The sequence below is a fragment of the Gopherus flavomarginatus genome, chromosome 3, assembly GCF_025201925.1.
Source record: "Gopherus flavomarginatus isolate rGopFla2 chromosome 3, rGopFla2.mat.asm, whole genome shotgun sequence".
NCBI lineage: Eukaryota > Metazoa > Chordata > Testudines > Testudinidae > Gopherus > Gopherus flavomarginatus.
Window position 1 is genome coordinate 235102116 of NC_066619.1, and position 16642 is coordinate 235118757.

General features: G+C 43.3%; 1 protein-coding gene across 18 annotated transcripts in view; it reads left to right on the plus strand.

Moving 5' to 3' along the window:
* FRYL (FRY like transcription coactivator) overlaps positions 1-16642 on the plus strand; it is a 331713-nt gene that overhangs the window by 93904 nt on the left and 221167 nt on the right. The window lies entirely within an intron of this gene.

Below are 16642 nucleotides of genomic sequence, written 5' to 3' on the forward strand. Positions count from 1 at the left end.
CCCCCTCAAGGCTTGAACTTCCTAACATTTTTCTTCCTGAAATTCCTTTTGAAGAATGTTTTGAAGATATATGTTAAAGCAGAGTTATTTTTTTCTAAGTAGTAGTGGCACTGGCAGAAGGACAAGAGGGTGGGTGACCAACGTATATTGCAAATGAATTAAAATCCAAAATCCTGTTCAGAGATTGAGATGTGCGGATGTTGAAATAAACAGAACATTTTCATCTGGGGTATCTGGAATTACTTATTTCCTGTCTGTTTGAAAACTGGTGACCTAATCATCCAATGAAGACCGTTTAGCAGGTTGAGTGACTTGCTTTCTTAAAACTGAACAGGGGATACAAACACACCAAACTGTGGTGGCAATCTTTATGAGCATGATTGATAAGTGTGTAGTGCATCTGTTCTTTATTTACATGGACTTAATCGGAGGCTTGCATTAAATCAAAAATAATACTACTGTTTAAAAAAAAAAAAATTAGCCACCAGCATATATATGCTAACCTACGATAAGATGGTATAATTTTTTAATGTTCTTGCCTTCATTCAACTCCTTAACTCTCTTGACCTTGTGTTGTTACCTCCTTATTTATTGTCCTAATATTTACTAAGGTGACCTCATGTCATGGTCAGGGAACCTGACTTTGTTCGAGAAATCCAGTTCTCCTGGGCAGCATTCAGTTGACATAACTCTGAGAGTCCCACTTCTTGCAGTCCCCTACCTCTTTCACTACACACCTTCCAGCTTCTGCAACAAGTGAGACAGGGGTACTACAGCATCATTTACAGTTCTTACTATTCTGTACAGCCATCCTGTGCACTGAAGAAGGCAGAAATTCTGTGAAGAAATTAGTATGTAATTAAAAATTGCATCATACTACATATGCTGCAGGGAGCTCAATTAAGGTTGCATAGGTAGAGAACTGAGAAGAATTGCCCACACTGAATGTCTTAAGGCTCCTACTATGATTCTTTTATCTCCATTCTTAGACTGAATTATTTCTGTTTTTTATGAGCAATAAGGAAAGACCTTTCGCTAGTATTTATGATTTTGTAAAGATACCATAGTTTTGGGTATGGTGTAAACTCATATCTAGCATGTACTGGTGAGAGAAACATTATGGAAAACATCATGTAAGAGAAAATAGCTTTTTTTTAACATATAATAACTTTTTTACTTTTTTTGTACAAGACTTGCACTTAATATTCCCTACATTCCTCAACAGAGTCCTTGATAAAATACTGTTTCTTAAATGAATATTTGTTTTTTCCTAAGTTTACAAAGAAAGGGTAACTATAGTTAATTCCTCTTTTGAGTACATGTTAATGTGGATCCCATTGTAGTTGTGCATGTGTGTGAGAGATCGGAATCTTTTTGAATAGCAGCATTTATCATCTACCCTGTACCTGTTAGTGCACTTGTGAGAGAGCATAAAGGGGTGGAGTGGCTTGACCCTCCCTCAGTTTTCTCTTTCCATGTGCAGCAAGATGGAACCTGGGTTGTGTCTGACTTTTCTGCATCTGATTTTTCAGCACTCATTTCAGTGAAGAAATGCTGCTTCTCTTCTCCTTTTTATTAGTTGCTTCATTTTAGACTTTGGGTGTTCCAGAAAGAAAAGTTGAGGGGAGAAGAAGAAAGCAGTTAGGATGGATGAAGGAGGTTCCCCCAGTACAGCAGAGTGAGGTGCTGCACACCTGCCTTTAGCTATGGCAGACTCAAAACCCACTGGATTTAAACCCTGGCCTCCCTGTGATGACTTAATGCCTCTCCTAGATGGACATAGATGACCTTCCTCAAGGCAGAACAGCCATCTGTGATGAAATGCAAATTTTTGGAATACTTTTGCATGTCTCAGTTTCTCTCCATACTATGCATTACTACCCAGAGAGAGTAGTCTAAGTTTGCTCTTTGGGCAGAACAGAAAACATAAGATGTATGTATGTGTACATCAGTCAGTCACTCCACTGTCTGGGACAGAATGCATGGGTTATTATGGAAGTGACTGGAACCCAGTGAAGCCGACGCATATCAATAGAGAATCTGAAAAAGACATCAGGACGCCCTACTGACCAGGATATTGACACTTAGCAACCAGTGAACAGAGGGAAGAGATTTTCCCTCTGCTTCTCAGCAGGAAAGCTAAACAAAGGCCCCTGCTCAAGAATGAAGGACTGAGAGGTGACAGGATGGGGATAAAGAGTTGGCTTTTGGGTGAGGCTGGGCTGGACAAAGGGGGAGAGAGATACAGAGTCTGAAATGGAGTCCATAGCAGTGTGGCTGGCTAATGGCACTGTTTTAGCCAGATGGACTATGTCTAATCCTTTATTTCTTAATGCTAACTGAAGGACTTCCAGTGCCATATTCCAGTTGACTAATAAACTCTACTCTGTTTTGTAAATGCTTCCTGGTGTCACTGCAAATACTTGATGAGGTGCACTGATACCTGAAGAATGTAAAAATCTCATCATAGGAGATTCTCAGTTAGACTGACTGGGCAGAGTTCACAGTGTGAAACAAAATGCAGGAGCCCATGGGCTCAGTATCTGAGGCAGTGAGGCCGTGGGTCCTACCCAGAAGGTAGTGTGTGACACTTTGGGGATTCTGGCCTACTGAAGGGTTTTCTCTAAGGAGCTGTTTTAAAGCTGGGGCATAGCACAGATTCTGTGAAAACATGACAACATCCTCAGACATCCCATCTGCCACTCCTTTTCTTTCTGCATGTGGAAATCTGGAGATGTGGCGCTAAAGCTGCACCTCTTAGAGCCTCCATGAAGGCAGCTTCAGCTCCAGTAGAGACATCCCCCCCAGACCTCAAATGGATGAAAAAAAAAAAAAACCCTACCAACTGTTGCCCAAGAGTTTCTTGCACTTTTATGCTCATTTGACACTAGAGGTCACTTGTCATCTTTGATCTCGGAGGAGGCCAGATCCACCAAGGGCATTGAGATAAGAAACCTTCGGAGATGTACCATTTTGGCCAGAAATTCTATGTCCCCCCATTTCCACATTGTGAATTATCAAGCACTGTTTGTGAAATAAAACTTTCTGATTTGGGGAGAAGGTGACTCCTTTCCTATTTTGGCTACTGCAGGAAAGTTGTGAAGAAGTAAAAGGCATGATGGAAGAGTGGCAGATGGTATCCAAGATAGCGCTACAAGTGGCAATGGATGAATCTAATACAACTCCATGTTTTATGGCCACAGCAGTCATATTGTACTGGACCTCCTGGCTTCAGGCACCCAGAATACCAAAGGAAGTCCTGGTGACAATTGAGGACTTACTTTTTTAGGGCATGAATTTCTTTAGTTCACTAATGGAAGAGGTACTCCATTCCTTCCATGAATCTAGAGCACCACTCAGATCATTGGGTATTTGTGCCCTGTTGCTTTACCACAAACCGTTCCAGTACCAACCATCTCAGGAACAGAGAATGCCATCTTTCTCTCACAGTCACCACCTTGAATATCCACCCAGAAAGCAACTCTGCTGTTCATGGAGGTGTCCATCATCATACTCTGTCACACACCAACCTCCCTCCCAGAGGCAGCAGGTTTGACAAGATGAGTGAGAGCCACGCCAAAACCAGTCCAGAGTTGACCTTCAGAAACTGCCTTTCCTTGTTCCACTGGGCATGGATAGACATCACAGATGACAAATGGGTAGCGAGCATTGTTGCCTGTAGGATTGCATAGCCATACCTCCCCATCAGCCTCGGAGGAAGGCCAATCCCTCTTGCTCTCGGGCCCCTGGCAAGAGAAGGGTTACTGGGGGATTAGTAATCTCTGAGGACCTGGCCCTCTAAACAGGGCCAGACAGCAAGCGGTCCAGGCAGGGATCTGGCCTCAGGCAGGACTGAGCAACAAGTGGTCTAACAAGCTCAGGCCCTCATGCAGAGTGAAGCAACAAGCAGTCTAGGGCTCAGGCCCTCCGGCAGGGCACAGCACCAAACAGTCTATCATCTGATGTCCTAACTCAGGCAGGCAGCAGACAAGTGCAGTTCTCTTGGCCTAAGGTGAGGAGGCTGCCACCACAAGGGTGGGGTTGGCAGAAAGGGGTAGGGGAGCCTAGTACCACCATACTCCACTGGGCCCTAGCCCAGCGCCCTAACAGTGGCAGATGGTCCCACCACTCTGTCAGTGGAGATGCAGACAAAACACGCCAACCTGGATTCAGGCAATAACGTAACTGGACTCTAGTTGGGTGTTCCTGGTCTAGTTCCTACACTCATCTCACTGTGTACCTGTGCCTTGGTATTGTCCTCCGTCTCCCTGGGGTATGGCGCCCGTGGCAATCCTAGTATTTCCTTGGCGTCCTGCTTGGCTGGCAGCTCTGGCGATACTGGTGAGTCCTCGGCACTGTAGAGGTCCTTTTCAGGCTCCCACTCTAGCAGTGGATGGGAGGCATCTGTCTCCCTTGATGGCTGCAGCCCAACTTAGCTGCAGGGCCTGCCTTATACTTCCTGTCCCTCCCCTCTGCCACAGCTTTTCTCTCCATTGCCCCTGGCTACACCATCCAGTTCACTCTCCTGTGTCTCTTCCCTGTCCCTCTTCAGAGACCCTTCTCATGAAAGCCTTTTGCAAACAGAAGTGGCCTTGTTACTTCATCAAGAGCTGTAGAAGAGGTTCTGCAGGATTATAGAGGAAGAGCTTTTTTCTGTTCCTGATGTTTCCTCATTCCAGAGGCAAAAGGGGGTCTTCATCCTATACTGGAGACTCAACAAATACATACTCTGCCTCAGATATAGGATGATAATGCTCGCGTTCTCTATTCCATCCCTACAACCTCAGGACTGGTTTGTTACTTTCAGTTTAGTTCTACATCAGCATCCTCCCAGCCCACAGGAAGTAACTGAGATTTACAATGAGGCGGAACCGCTATCAGTACAAGGTACTGCTCTTTTTGGCTCTCTACAACATTGAGTCTTTATAAAATGCCTAGCTGTGGTGCTGGTGCACATAAAGAGGAAGGGCATCCATTTGTCTGTCTTACCTGGATGACTGGCTGATCAGAGGCATATCACATCTGGAAGCTTTGACAAGCCTTAGCTGTGCCCTCTTTCTGTTCACCCTGTTAGGCCTTCTTGTGAACAAGAAGTCCTCTTTTATTGCATCCCAGATGGTGGAGTTCATAGGATCCCAAATCGATTCTACCATAGCAAGGGCTTAGTTCTCTCAAGACAGAGTTCTTGTTCTCTGATCATTCATGAAGACGATTATTTCACATCCAGTGGCGATGGTGCAGACCTGTCTTACATTATTAGGCCATATATCTTTGTGTACATACTGCTTTCCGGCCTTCACCTGAGGCCCCTACAGTTCTGGCTCAGATTTGATGTACTTTCCTGCAGTGCATCAGATTAGCAAATCACTTGTGGTTCCACTGTGTGTGCGCACAAAATTTGATCTGATGGTTGCTTCCCAACAACATTTAGAAAGAGGGTGCCGTTGTATCCCTGTTATTGTCCAGAGCATTAGTCATGGACCCTTCTGGTACAGGTTGGGGAGCCCACATGGATCATCTGCAAATACCAGAGATTTGGTTCTTTGAAGAAATGAAAAAATACATAGAGCTCAGAACAATCACACTGGCATGCATGGCATTCCTCCTGGTCCTGCAACAGTCAGTAGTGCAAATACTGACAGACAGTACATCCACAATACACTACCTAAACAAGAGAGGTGACTGTGATCTGCCTCCTCCTGCAAGGATGCGATCGTGTTATCAAACTCATGCTCCCTACACTGTATATCAACCATGATCTGCTATGCAGGCAATCTGTCACCAACTATGAGAGGTCACTGCTGAATCCATCATCGACTAGATATTTTACCAATGGGAAAATCTGGTATGTGCCCCCAAGGACAAATGCTAAATGTCCAAACTTCTGTTCCAGTGAAGGCGTGATCCAGGGATCTCTGCTGGATGCCTTCCTTTTGACATGGAATTAGTGACTTCTTTACAGCTTCCCACTGATCACACTAATCCCCAGTGTCTTACATGTGGTGGTGATGGCCATGTGATAATTTTTTTTTCATCTTGTACCTGTAACCAGCTCACTTGCATTCTATCCATTAGTCCACCTGAGTTCAAGTTGAGAAAGTTTGGCACCTAGTGGTGTCAGAACCAGGGCCGCCCAGAGGGGGGGGGCAAGTGGGGCAATTTGCCCCGGGCTCCGCAGGGGCCCCCAAGAGAACGGGCGAGGCTCCCGCCCTAGCCCGACCCTGCCTCTGCCCCTCACCCGGAGACTCAATGGATCCAGCAGTGTCCCTGAACAGCAGTGCACTGTGGCTCCGGCGGGACTCCTGAGCTCCCAGCCCCGCCCCCTTATCATGTGGTTCTGAGCGGGGTGGAGCTCAGGAGCCCCGCCGGAGCCATGTCGCACCGCTGTTCAGGGACACTGCTGGATACAACGCGCTAAGGCTCCGGGTGAGCATGGCGCCAGGGGTAAGGGGCCGGGGGAGGGGGGGGGTTGAACAGGATAGGTCAGGGATTCTGAGGGGGGTGGGCAGTTGGGAGGCAGGAAGTAGAGGGGTCAGATAGGGGGCAGGGCCAGGCTGTTTGGGAGGCACAGCCTTCCCTACTCTAAAGCTCATTCAGCAGTTTGAGGCTTGCAGAAGAGCCAAACTGTTAGCTTTTTCATTAGGGCTACCATCCGTTTTACTTCTCAAATGCCAAATTATAGTCTATATTTAATTTCAGTGCCATAGGGAGATTCATGTCAGGGGAGAGTAGCTTCATTTAAAATTAGCCACTGGGGGAGGGATCACATGAGAAGAGCAATATCCTACACCACCTACCCTCCTTCCTGACCCTATCAAGGGAGACACCTTCCCCCTCCCCGCCCCCCCTCCGGCATTCCCTGAGGCTTCAGAGGATTTAATTCAGTGGTTCTCAAACTTTTTTGTCCTAGTGACCCCATTCACATAGCAAACCTCTGAGTGCGACTCTCCCTCCATACATTGAAAACACTTTTTTTTGTATATTTAACACTATTATAAATGCTGGAGGCAAAGCGGGGTTTCAGGTGGAGGTTGACAGCTCGCGACCCCAGTAATAACCTTGTGACCCCCTGAGGGGTCCCGACCCCCAGTTTGAGAACCCCTGGATTAATTTAATTTTAGCACCCTGTGTCCATTCACATGCATGTGCTATTTTGAGCATGTCAGTTTTCACAACATAGGCTCATCCCAGATTCTGGAACAAGCTCAAATGCTCAGTTTGTGGAGTATGTACATAAGCTATACTAAAGACAAACCCACAAGTAACCATCTCCAGTTTGTGAGGGACCCCATGGAGCCAGTCTCTAGGAAACAGATGAAGGCATGGAGGCTAAGTCCATTAATGGCTATTAGCCAGGATGGGTAACGAATGGTGTCCCTAGCCTCTGTCTGTCAGAGGGTGGAGATGGATAGCAGGAGAGAGATCACTTGATCATTACCTGTAGGTTCACTCCCTCTGGGGCACTTGGCATTGGCCATTGTCGGTAGACAGGATACTGGGCTGGATGGACCTTTGGTTTGACCCAATATGGCTGTTCTTATATTCTAAGCTAAATGAACCCAAAGTTATGGAGACAGATATGAGTCAAGAAAGCCAGCAGAGTATGAGAAACCTGGAAAAATCTCTGACTGGATGGGCTCAGGCGTTTGGTCACAAGCTGAGGTGGTTCAAAAGTTTTGGATCTTTTTAAGCAGAATTTTTTAGTGTTTCTTTAAACAATCAAACACAGCAAGCAGCAAACATTTGACCGCACACTTCTGAAACCCCAAACCATATTCAGGTTTTGGTAGACTAATTTCAGCTTTTTAATTAAAAAAAAAAAAAACCACCACAAATTTTGAAGGAAAGCCAGACATTGTCCATGATTTTTTTTTGCTTTTTAAAAACCCCTAGTTTTCAATCCAAAAAAAGTTTTGACGGAAAATATTTGTCCAGCCCTTTTAATGAGCTTTAGTGCCTTTTAGCACTAGCTGATGTTGAGAACCAGCGATACCTTGTAAAGAAGTTTTCTCAAAGCTGGATTTGTGCCGAGATGCGGAAGGTTTATTTTTCCCAGGGCTGCCTCTGGGAGGGAGCAAGTGGGGCAATTTGCCTGGGCCCTGCAGGGGCCCCCACGAGAATATAGTATTGCAATTTTTTTATGGAAGGGGCCCCCAAAATTGCTTTGCCCCAGGCCCCCTAAATCCTCTGGGCGACCCTGGTCAGAACAGTATTTCTGCTGACGCTATCCTTTATAGCTTTGGGTTAATTTAGGTACCCGCAGTTGAGGTTCCAATTGCTGACATAAGCTATTTGCATCCATACTCTGTTAATATATTTACCAATGTTTCCAATATGTTAATGAAGTTAACCTCATGTGGATACACATACTAAAAATTCTGTAGAAATCCAGTATATCAAGCATAAATGGTTCTTTTGGGGGTTTTTATAAAGCACTTACTGCTAAAATATTGCTAAATCTTAGAACCGTACATTAATCAGTCATGTTAATGCCTTTGCTACTTAAGCTAACTATATTAAAACTACTAACCGTCCCAGTAGGCCTCAGCTTTTTGTTAAGTCTTCCTTAGTTGTTACACAGATTCTAATGTTTTCCTACTTCCTATTACTTTTATTACAACTCTAATAGCTTTACCATCTTAAAGAACTTTAATCAACCTTACCACATGATATGTGATTTAATCTTGCATTCTAAAATCATATTGGGGTTACAGGTTAACATTTTCATCAAAAACAATGGTGGTATGCCCAATTTCCCACTGTCTTGCTGGTGATTGTATAGAGTGGATGTAAAATGCTACTTGTATAATTTGATAGTGTTTTCATTCACTTTGTACAAATGCAAATATTGCCATAAGGGGCAAGGGCATAGTACTTCCATCTCTGCACCCTAAACTTTAGAATGCCAGAAAATGAACCAAGTTTTTTAGATTTGAGTGAAACGCTAGATTATTCCTTAAAAGGAAATTCTTCTAGAACTTTAGCCTGTCCTTTTATGGGGTACATTAGTGAGGAAGAACACAATTTTGGTATCCCATGTGAGATAGTGGGGAAAGGGACGAAGAAGCATTAGGGAAACACATGTCAAATAAATAAATGTTAAATAGAAAAAAATAGCATTCTACAAAATGTGAGTAATTCCTGTACCTAGAATAATGCATAAAAGTTTGTTCATTTCACTTATTTAGTATTTTAGTGTAGGTACAGTGGTTACAATGGGAAAATTGATTTTATATATATATAAAATTAAAGAAATGTAAGAAACTGTAAGCCTTATCCTGAAGTTCTTTGCACATTTGAGTATCATTGAAATCCATGTCAATTTATTGCATAAAGACTCTAGAATCAAGACTTCACTCTTTATCTTACTGATAAAAACAGGTTGTGGAGACTTTGCATTTTGAAAAAGACCGAATTTTGGCAGGCTTTTTAGTGACAATAATGTTTCCATTGCCTCTCTGCTTCTGTTTTTTGCAAAATCAATAGATACAACAAAAACTCTATTTGTTCACCTGCTTAACATTGGTGTTTAGCAATACTGCAGTAAAAATGTAAAATGTATGCATATACATGTAAGCATATTTATATAACCTCCCTTTTAGCCCTTGTCTCATGGGAAAGTCACCTGCGTCCCTTCTGGGAAATGATTTTCCAACTGACTTTTCTTGCAGTTATTCAGTCATTTATGGTGTTTACTTAGGGTGGAGTACTTCACCATGTTTCTCATTTTACAGGTAAGCTTATAGCTGTTTGTTGTACGTTAGATCATAAACCATATCGTTATGATAATAAAATGAATTCACATATTGTAGAGCGGTTACACCAATAAATAGGTATAATTCAAACAGGCAAGTGGTAGTTAAAATAGAAAATCCTCTTTTGGGGAAGGTTGATAACTCTCATAACAATAGTTTGATATTCTAAGTCTAGTAAACTTAAGATGCATACAATTTAAATTCTAAAGAAGTTTTTGTTTTACCAGTAATTGAAATTTTTCCTGTTTTTGCTTCTGAATACACAGTATATATATGATGGCTGATTTGCAAGCAGAAATGAATATACCATTCTGACACATTTAACACATTTTCTTGATTTTTATAATATTTAAGGGGCACCTGTGCCAGATGACCTCTCAGGAAATGAAAAAATTATGTATCATTAAATGTATTGCTCTGATTTGTAGAAATTGAAAATGTTCTGGAGGTAGGAGATAACTCTCATTTTCATACTCTTGGTCTTATATAGACCAACTTTTTTTGCGTTTGGATGCAATATAGGGCTGGAAGGGACTTCAAGAGTTCTTTTCCATCCCCCTGCACTGAGACTTAAGTATACTAAGATCATCCCTGACAGGTGTTTGCCTAATCTGTTCTTAAAAACCTTCAATGATGGGGATTCCACAATCTCCCTAGGTATCCTGTTTGGTGTTTTAACTATATTTATAGTTGGAAAGCTTTTCCTAATACACCTCTACCCTGATATAACGCAACCCGATATAACACGAATTTGGATATAATGCGGTAAAGCAGTGCTCCGGGGGGTTGGGGCTGCTCACTCTGGCGAATCAAAGCAAGTTCGATATAATGCGGTTTCGCCTATAATACGGTAAGATATTTTTGGCTCCCGAGGACAGCGTTATATCAGGGTGGTGGTGTATCTAACTTAAATTTTCTTTGCTGCAAACTAAACTGATTACTTCCTGCCCTCCCTTGGTGGACTTGGAGAACTATTTATCATTGTCCTCTTTATAACAATCTTTTACATATTTGAAGACAGTTATCATGCCCCACCTCCCTCAGCCTTCTCTTCTTTCAATGGAATATCCCCCAATTCTTTCAACCTTTCCTCGTAGGTCAGGTTTCCTAAACCTCTTATGGTTTTGTTGCCCTCCTCTGGGCTCTCAATTTATCCACGTTTTAAAGTGTGTCCAAAACCAGACACAGTACTCCAGCTGAGGCCTCACCAGTGCCGAGTAGAGCTGAACAATTACCTCTTGTGTCTTAAATATGATACTCTTAATCAGGGGTGGACAGCCGATGGCAGGTGTGCCAAAGGCGGCACACAAGCTGATTTTCAGTGGCACTCACACTGCCCTGGTCCTGGCCACTGGTCCGGTGGGCTTTGCATTTTAATTTAATTTTAAATGAAGCTTCTTAAACATTTTAAAATTTTTATTTACATACAACAATAGTTGAGTTATATATTATAGACTTATAGAAAGAGACCTTCTAAAAACGTTAAAATGTATTACTGGAATGCGAAACCTTAAATTAGAGTTAATAAATGAAGACTCGGCACAGCACTTCTCAAAGGTTGCCAACCCCTGCTCTTAATACATCCCGGAATGTTATTTGCCTTTTTCACAACAGCCTCATACTTTTGACTCCTTCAGCTTGTGATTCATTGTAACCCCCAGATCCTTTTTTGCAGTATTACTGCCTGGCTAATTATTCTCCATTTTGTATTTATGCATTTGATTTTTTTTTCCTTAAGTAGAATGCTTTGCTGAGTTTCATCTTGTTGATTTCAGACCAGTTTTCTGATTTATCAAGATCACTTTGATTTCTAATCTTGTCCTCCAAAGTGCCTGCAACCCCTCTGAGCTTGGTGTTATCCACAGATTTTGCAATCATATTCTTCACTCCATCATCCAGGTTGTTAATGTTGTGTAATGGCATGTTATGAGGCTCAATTTCTTACAGGGCTGGAGGCGTTTTGAGTAGGCGGATGATCCGTTAGGCATAATTTTGAGGAAAGATTATGTTGTTCTCGTCTTATAAGACTGAATCAACTATTGTTATATATGATTGAGATTATTTATCTTTTTGTGGTTTTAAATATTTGTGATGTGCACATAAAGTTTTGATAAGCAGCATTTTAATTCATTTTATAAAACTGATGACTAGATAAATACAAACAAATAGAATTTAAATGTTATTCCAATTTGTCAAGTAAAGTTCTCTGGTAATCTCAATCAACTGAAGTCAATCAACTGAAGCTAACCACTCAGGCCCTGTGAGTGAGTTTGTTTGGTGGTTTTTTGTTTGTTTTTTGTTTTTGCATCTGGGTAAGAGCTGTGAGATTTAGCCCATACACTACGATATCATTGCAAACTGTGAATTTTACAAGAGTTGTAACAACCAAGCTGCTGATTTCTTTTCCTTTTCCCCCCACGCAAATAGATGCTCTTCTTTGAGGGCCTGTGTGCATTCCCACGTGTGGGATTTTTGGCCATTGGTGTTGAGCTCATGGAACCTTCATCAAAACTCCGTCCTTTGAGACTGCATCATGCATCGCGCAGACACCTGTGTTCAGCGTGTTAGCCTATCTAAGGGAGTGGAGGCCCTGGTTTCATCAATTCCTTGTCCACCGCCACAAAGAGTATTAGGGAGCTGTGATATGTCTGCCTCTGAGAATCTGGGCATACCCCCTTATTTTAGATAGCTCATTTAATCCTATAGTTTTAGCTAGTGTTAGTGAGTTTTTTTGTTTTTAAGTTGCCAGTACCCTCTCCAGAGCTTAGAAGATTTGTCTTGGTTCTGCACTAATAGCCTGAATCAGTGGATTAAAAGAGTCTTCCACTTGTCCAGTAGTTTATTTGGAGTTAGACATTCATCTTTGCCGCCTGGTGTCCTTGGGGAAGTGTACTCCCTGGCACAGTGATCCATCTGCTGATCATTCAGTCTTGAGATTATTAGGAATGTCAAGTGAGGCTTTGGGCTTACCTTTGCTATGAGATGCTGAAGGCATAGGCCTCAGTACTGAAAGGGCTCTGAACAATGCCCAGAATTACCCTCATTGGCTTCTACACCCATTGCAGCTAAGTGGGAAATCTTTTGCAATCAGCACATTATTCAAAAAGGGGTTCCAGTGCCAGGATCTTCAGAATCGTGAACTTGGTGACAACTGCCAACACCATCAAACGTTATCAAATGTCTTTGGCACTGACAATATTGATGCCAATTACACTTGTTCAGCAAACTGCACTGGAAGTAGGCTTACTGGTAGATGGAATAACCTCTGCGCAAGCTTGCATTGCTGTTCCTGAAATGCTGCCTGATATTGTGCAACCTGCTCTGAAAAGAGAGAGCCTTTTTCTGGTTCTGAGGAAGTTCCCCCCCAAAAAAATAAAAGTACTGCCATTGATATCTGAGCTTGATGCTTGAAGAGTTGGAACCGATTGCACAGCCTTCATTGACACTGCAACTATTGGTGGCTTCATCAATATGCATTCTGTGTACACAATCAGATTTACTGAGACCAGACTCTGAACCTCCATATAGGATTCCTGCTTGTCTAGTTTACCTGTAATCCTCCAGCTTGGCACTTTCTCCAGGTACTCCAGCACTGGGCTTCTCATTCAGAAGACAGCACCACTAGGACTGAGTTTTGGAGGCCACCCAATTTAATCGATGTCAACCTTATGTACCCTGATCTCCTGGGGGATTTTGACTTAAAGTCTCTTGGCATTGAAGGATATTCTTCAAGGTTCTTTGCAACTATTATTGTGGCTATCTCTTCAAGAGCCCTTGAGAATGTTGATCAAGTCAGCATAGCCTAAACCTGGGACTTCCTCCCTTCACTGTATTGGTGGCTCTAGTCCAACCCTTGTGGCTCTACCCCCAATGGCACCACTATTGGCACTTTCATTATAGACTCTGACCTCAGGGCAACATACGAATGCATTTTTTTCATTTTGACGTGTGTGAGACAATATGAGGGAGGGACTGATGAAGAGGAAAGAGATTCCTCTGTCAATATGAATATCCTACTGGGAGGAACCTGTGCTACTCCACCAGATGATAATCTCAGCTCCATAATGTTTTCACCTCTGCATGAATTCCAAAAGTTCTCTAGACAGAAAAACATTTCTCAGGCTCTGAGGATATATGTATTGCCAGCTGCTATGTAGTGTGACAAAGTTCCTCCTCTACCTTGGTGGGTCTTGCGCTTATTGGCAGATTTGCTCACCTCAATGATCTTCCCCAAAGTCTGGATCAACTCCTCCTGTCTCTGATCAGGAGTTGGGAGGTTTGGGAGGAACCCCGGCCCGCCCTCTACTCCAGGTTTCAGCCCAGGGCCCTGTGGATTGCAGCTGTCTATAGTGCCTCTTGTAACAGCTGCATGACAGCTACAACTCCCTGGGCTACTTCCCCATGGCCTCCTCCAAACACCTTCTTTATCCTCACCACAGGACCTTCCTCCTGGTGTCTGATAATGCTTGAACTCCGTAGTCCTCCAGCAGCACAGCCTCTCACTTTCAGCTCCTTGTGCCTCTTGCTTCCAGCTCCTCACATGCACTTCCTCTCCTCTAGCTCCTCCCTCCCTGACTGGAGTGAGCTCCTTTTTAAACCCAGGTGCCCTGATTAGCCTGCCTTGATTGGCTGCAGGTGTTCTAATCAGCCTGTCTGCCTTGATTGGTTCTAGCAGGTTCCTGATTACTCCAGTGCAGCCCCTGCTCTAGTCACTCAGCGAACAGAAAACTACTCAGCCAGTGACTAGTATATTTGCCCTCTACCAGACTCCTGTACCACACTGGCCTGGGTCTGTCACAGTAGTGATTAACGTAGGATCTATATGCCCGTTGGACACCACTACCCCCATTCAGGACAATGTTCCTGAAGACCAAAGATAAGCACCAAAAATTCTAGCAGCTGAAGGAAGGATCACAGCTTGGCATGCTAATTTTTGTGCCAGAACCATGGCTGTGGGGATTACTTCAGGGAAATAGTCCTGGTTTTGACCTTCCAACAGGTATGTATCAAAGAAGGACAAGGCTTCTTTATCACAAAACTGCTGAAATCCTAGAGAAATTAAAAATAACCCAAGATTCAGCTTTCTCCCCAGGTCTTTCACAGTCCTCTAGTAACCAGGGAAAGAAGGAAACATATACAACTTATTCCATTACTAGAGAGACTTCTGTTACTTAAGCCTGTGGATGTGTTGTATAAATTCACCCCCAGGTGGTCACGGACTCTTATGCCAATACATTTCTCTGCTGACCACCTTCCTAAAGCCCCACGCTCACCCCGGGGAAGCCTGTCTTCTGACCCTATCATGCAAAAAGACTATTTCTATCTTGAGATCCCATAATATGTAAGATTTAAAGGAAAGGCAATATTAACTCAGAGGTTGCGAATACTTCTGGATTGTCTTGAGTTCCAATTTAGCCAAAGTCTCTATATCAGAAGGCATTAGGGCCTGATTTACTAGAGTTACTGCCACTTCTATGGCATGTCTTAGGAGGGTGCCATCAAGAAAATTTGCAGAGCAGCCATTTGAAGTTTGATTAATATCTTTGTCAAGCACTGCTCCTTAAACTTAGTGTGCCAGTTGGATACTGGGTTCGGGAGGGCAACATTTCAGTCCTTATTCAGTTAAGAATTCCTTTGGTCACCTTCTGTTTGGGGCAGATTAAGAGTGCCCTTGATGAAGAAAGATGGTGTACTTACCAGTAACTGCTGTTCTTTGAGAGCTGGCTGCACAATCACATTTCCTGTCCACTTTCTCTTCTTCCTCACAGTTCTCTTAAAACATGGGACTCTGCAGATCTGAAAAATGTAGGTGGTTGGAACTGCACTCCCTTATGCTGACCTCGCTAAGGGCTTGTCTTCACTACCGGGGTAAGTTGACCTAAGCAATGTCGACTCCAGCTATATTATTCACGTAAGTAGAGTTGACATAGGTTAGGTGGACTTACCCTGGTGTCTTTGCTGCACTGCATTGACGGGAGACTGTCTCCAGTCCACTTACCTTACTCTTCTCGGAGAGGTGGAATACCGGGGTTGACTGGAGAGCACTCTGCTGTTGATTTAGCGGGTCTTCACTAGACCCGCTAACTCGACACCCACTGCATTGATTGCAGCAGCTTATGAAGACAGGCGCTAATGCCTATGGAGCTATAATGGACATGGTTTAGATGGAGTTTCTGCAAGCTGAATGTCTGCAGTGCCAGTCCCGCAGTGGGAATAAACAGGGCAAGCCTCAAAGAACAAAAGTTACTAGTAAGTATCCTTTCCCTAGACAAGATGCTTTATAGTAATCACCATTTTAATTCTGAAACTGAATATTTTAAGGATTCTATCTCTCTCTTCCCCTCTGCTGCCCCCAGGCTCTGACTTCTCTTTACTTGGGAACTAAAAAAGTTGTGTGCACTTTTCTGCAGAATTGTTCGAATTTGTACATTATAGATGTGACTGTAAGTTAGGCTATACAAATGTTATTTTTCAAAGTACCTACAAATTGTAGGGGAACCTATTAGCATCTCTAGTTTCAGCTTTGATTTGAGAAAAGGTATATTGAATGAATCCCAACCTGTGCAGTTTATATGGGATATTTGAACAAAGATTGGAAGATTTGCTGGCCCGTCAGATGCTGCTGCCTTTCTTCGAGTGCTGTCCCTGTGGGTGCTCCACTCTAGGTGACGGTGCATCCTGGCGCTGTTGATTGGAGATTTTTGGTAGCAGTGCCTGGTTGGGGCGCATGCACTCAGATGGTATCTCCCGTCTAGTTGGAATCTTCCTGAGTGCGTGCGCCCCACACCCTCCTCAGTTCCTTCTCAACCGTCCTCGGCTGAAGACAAGACTTGGGGCAGTGCTGCCTTTTTCTTCCCTAGTCTCTATAGGAAATAGAAATAATTGTT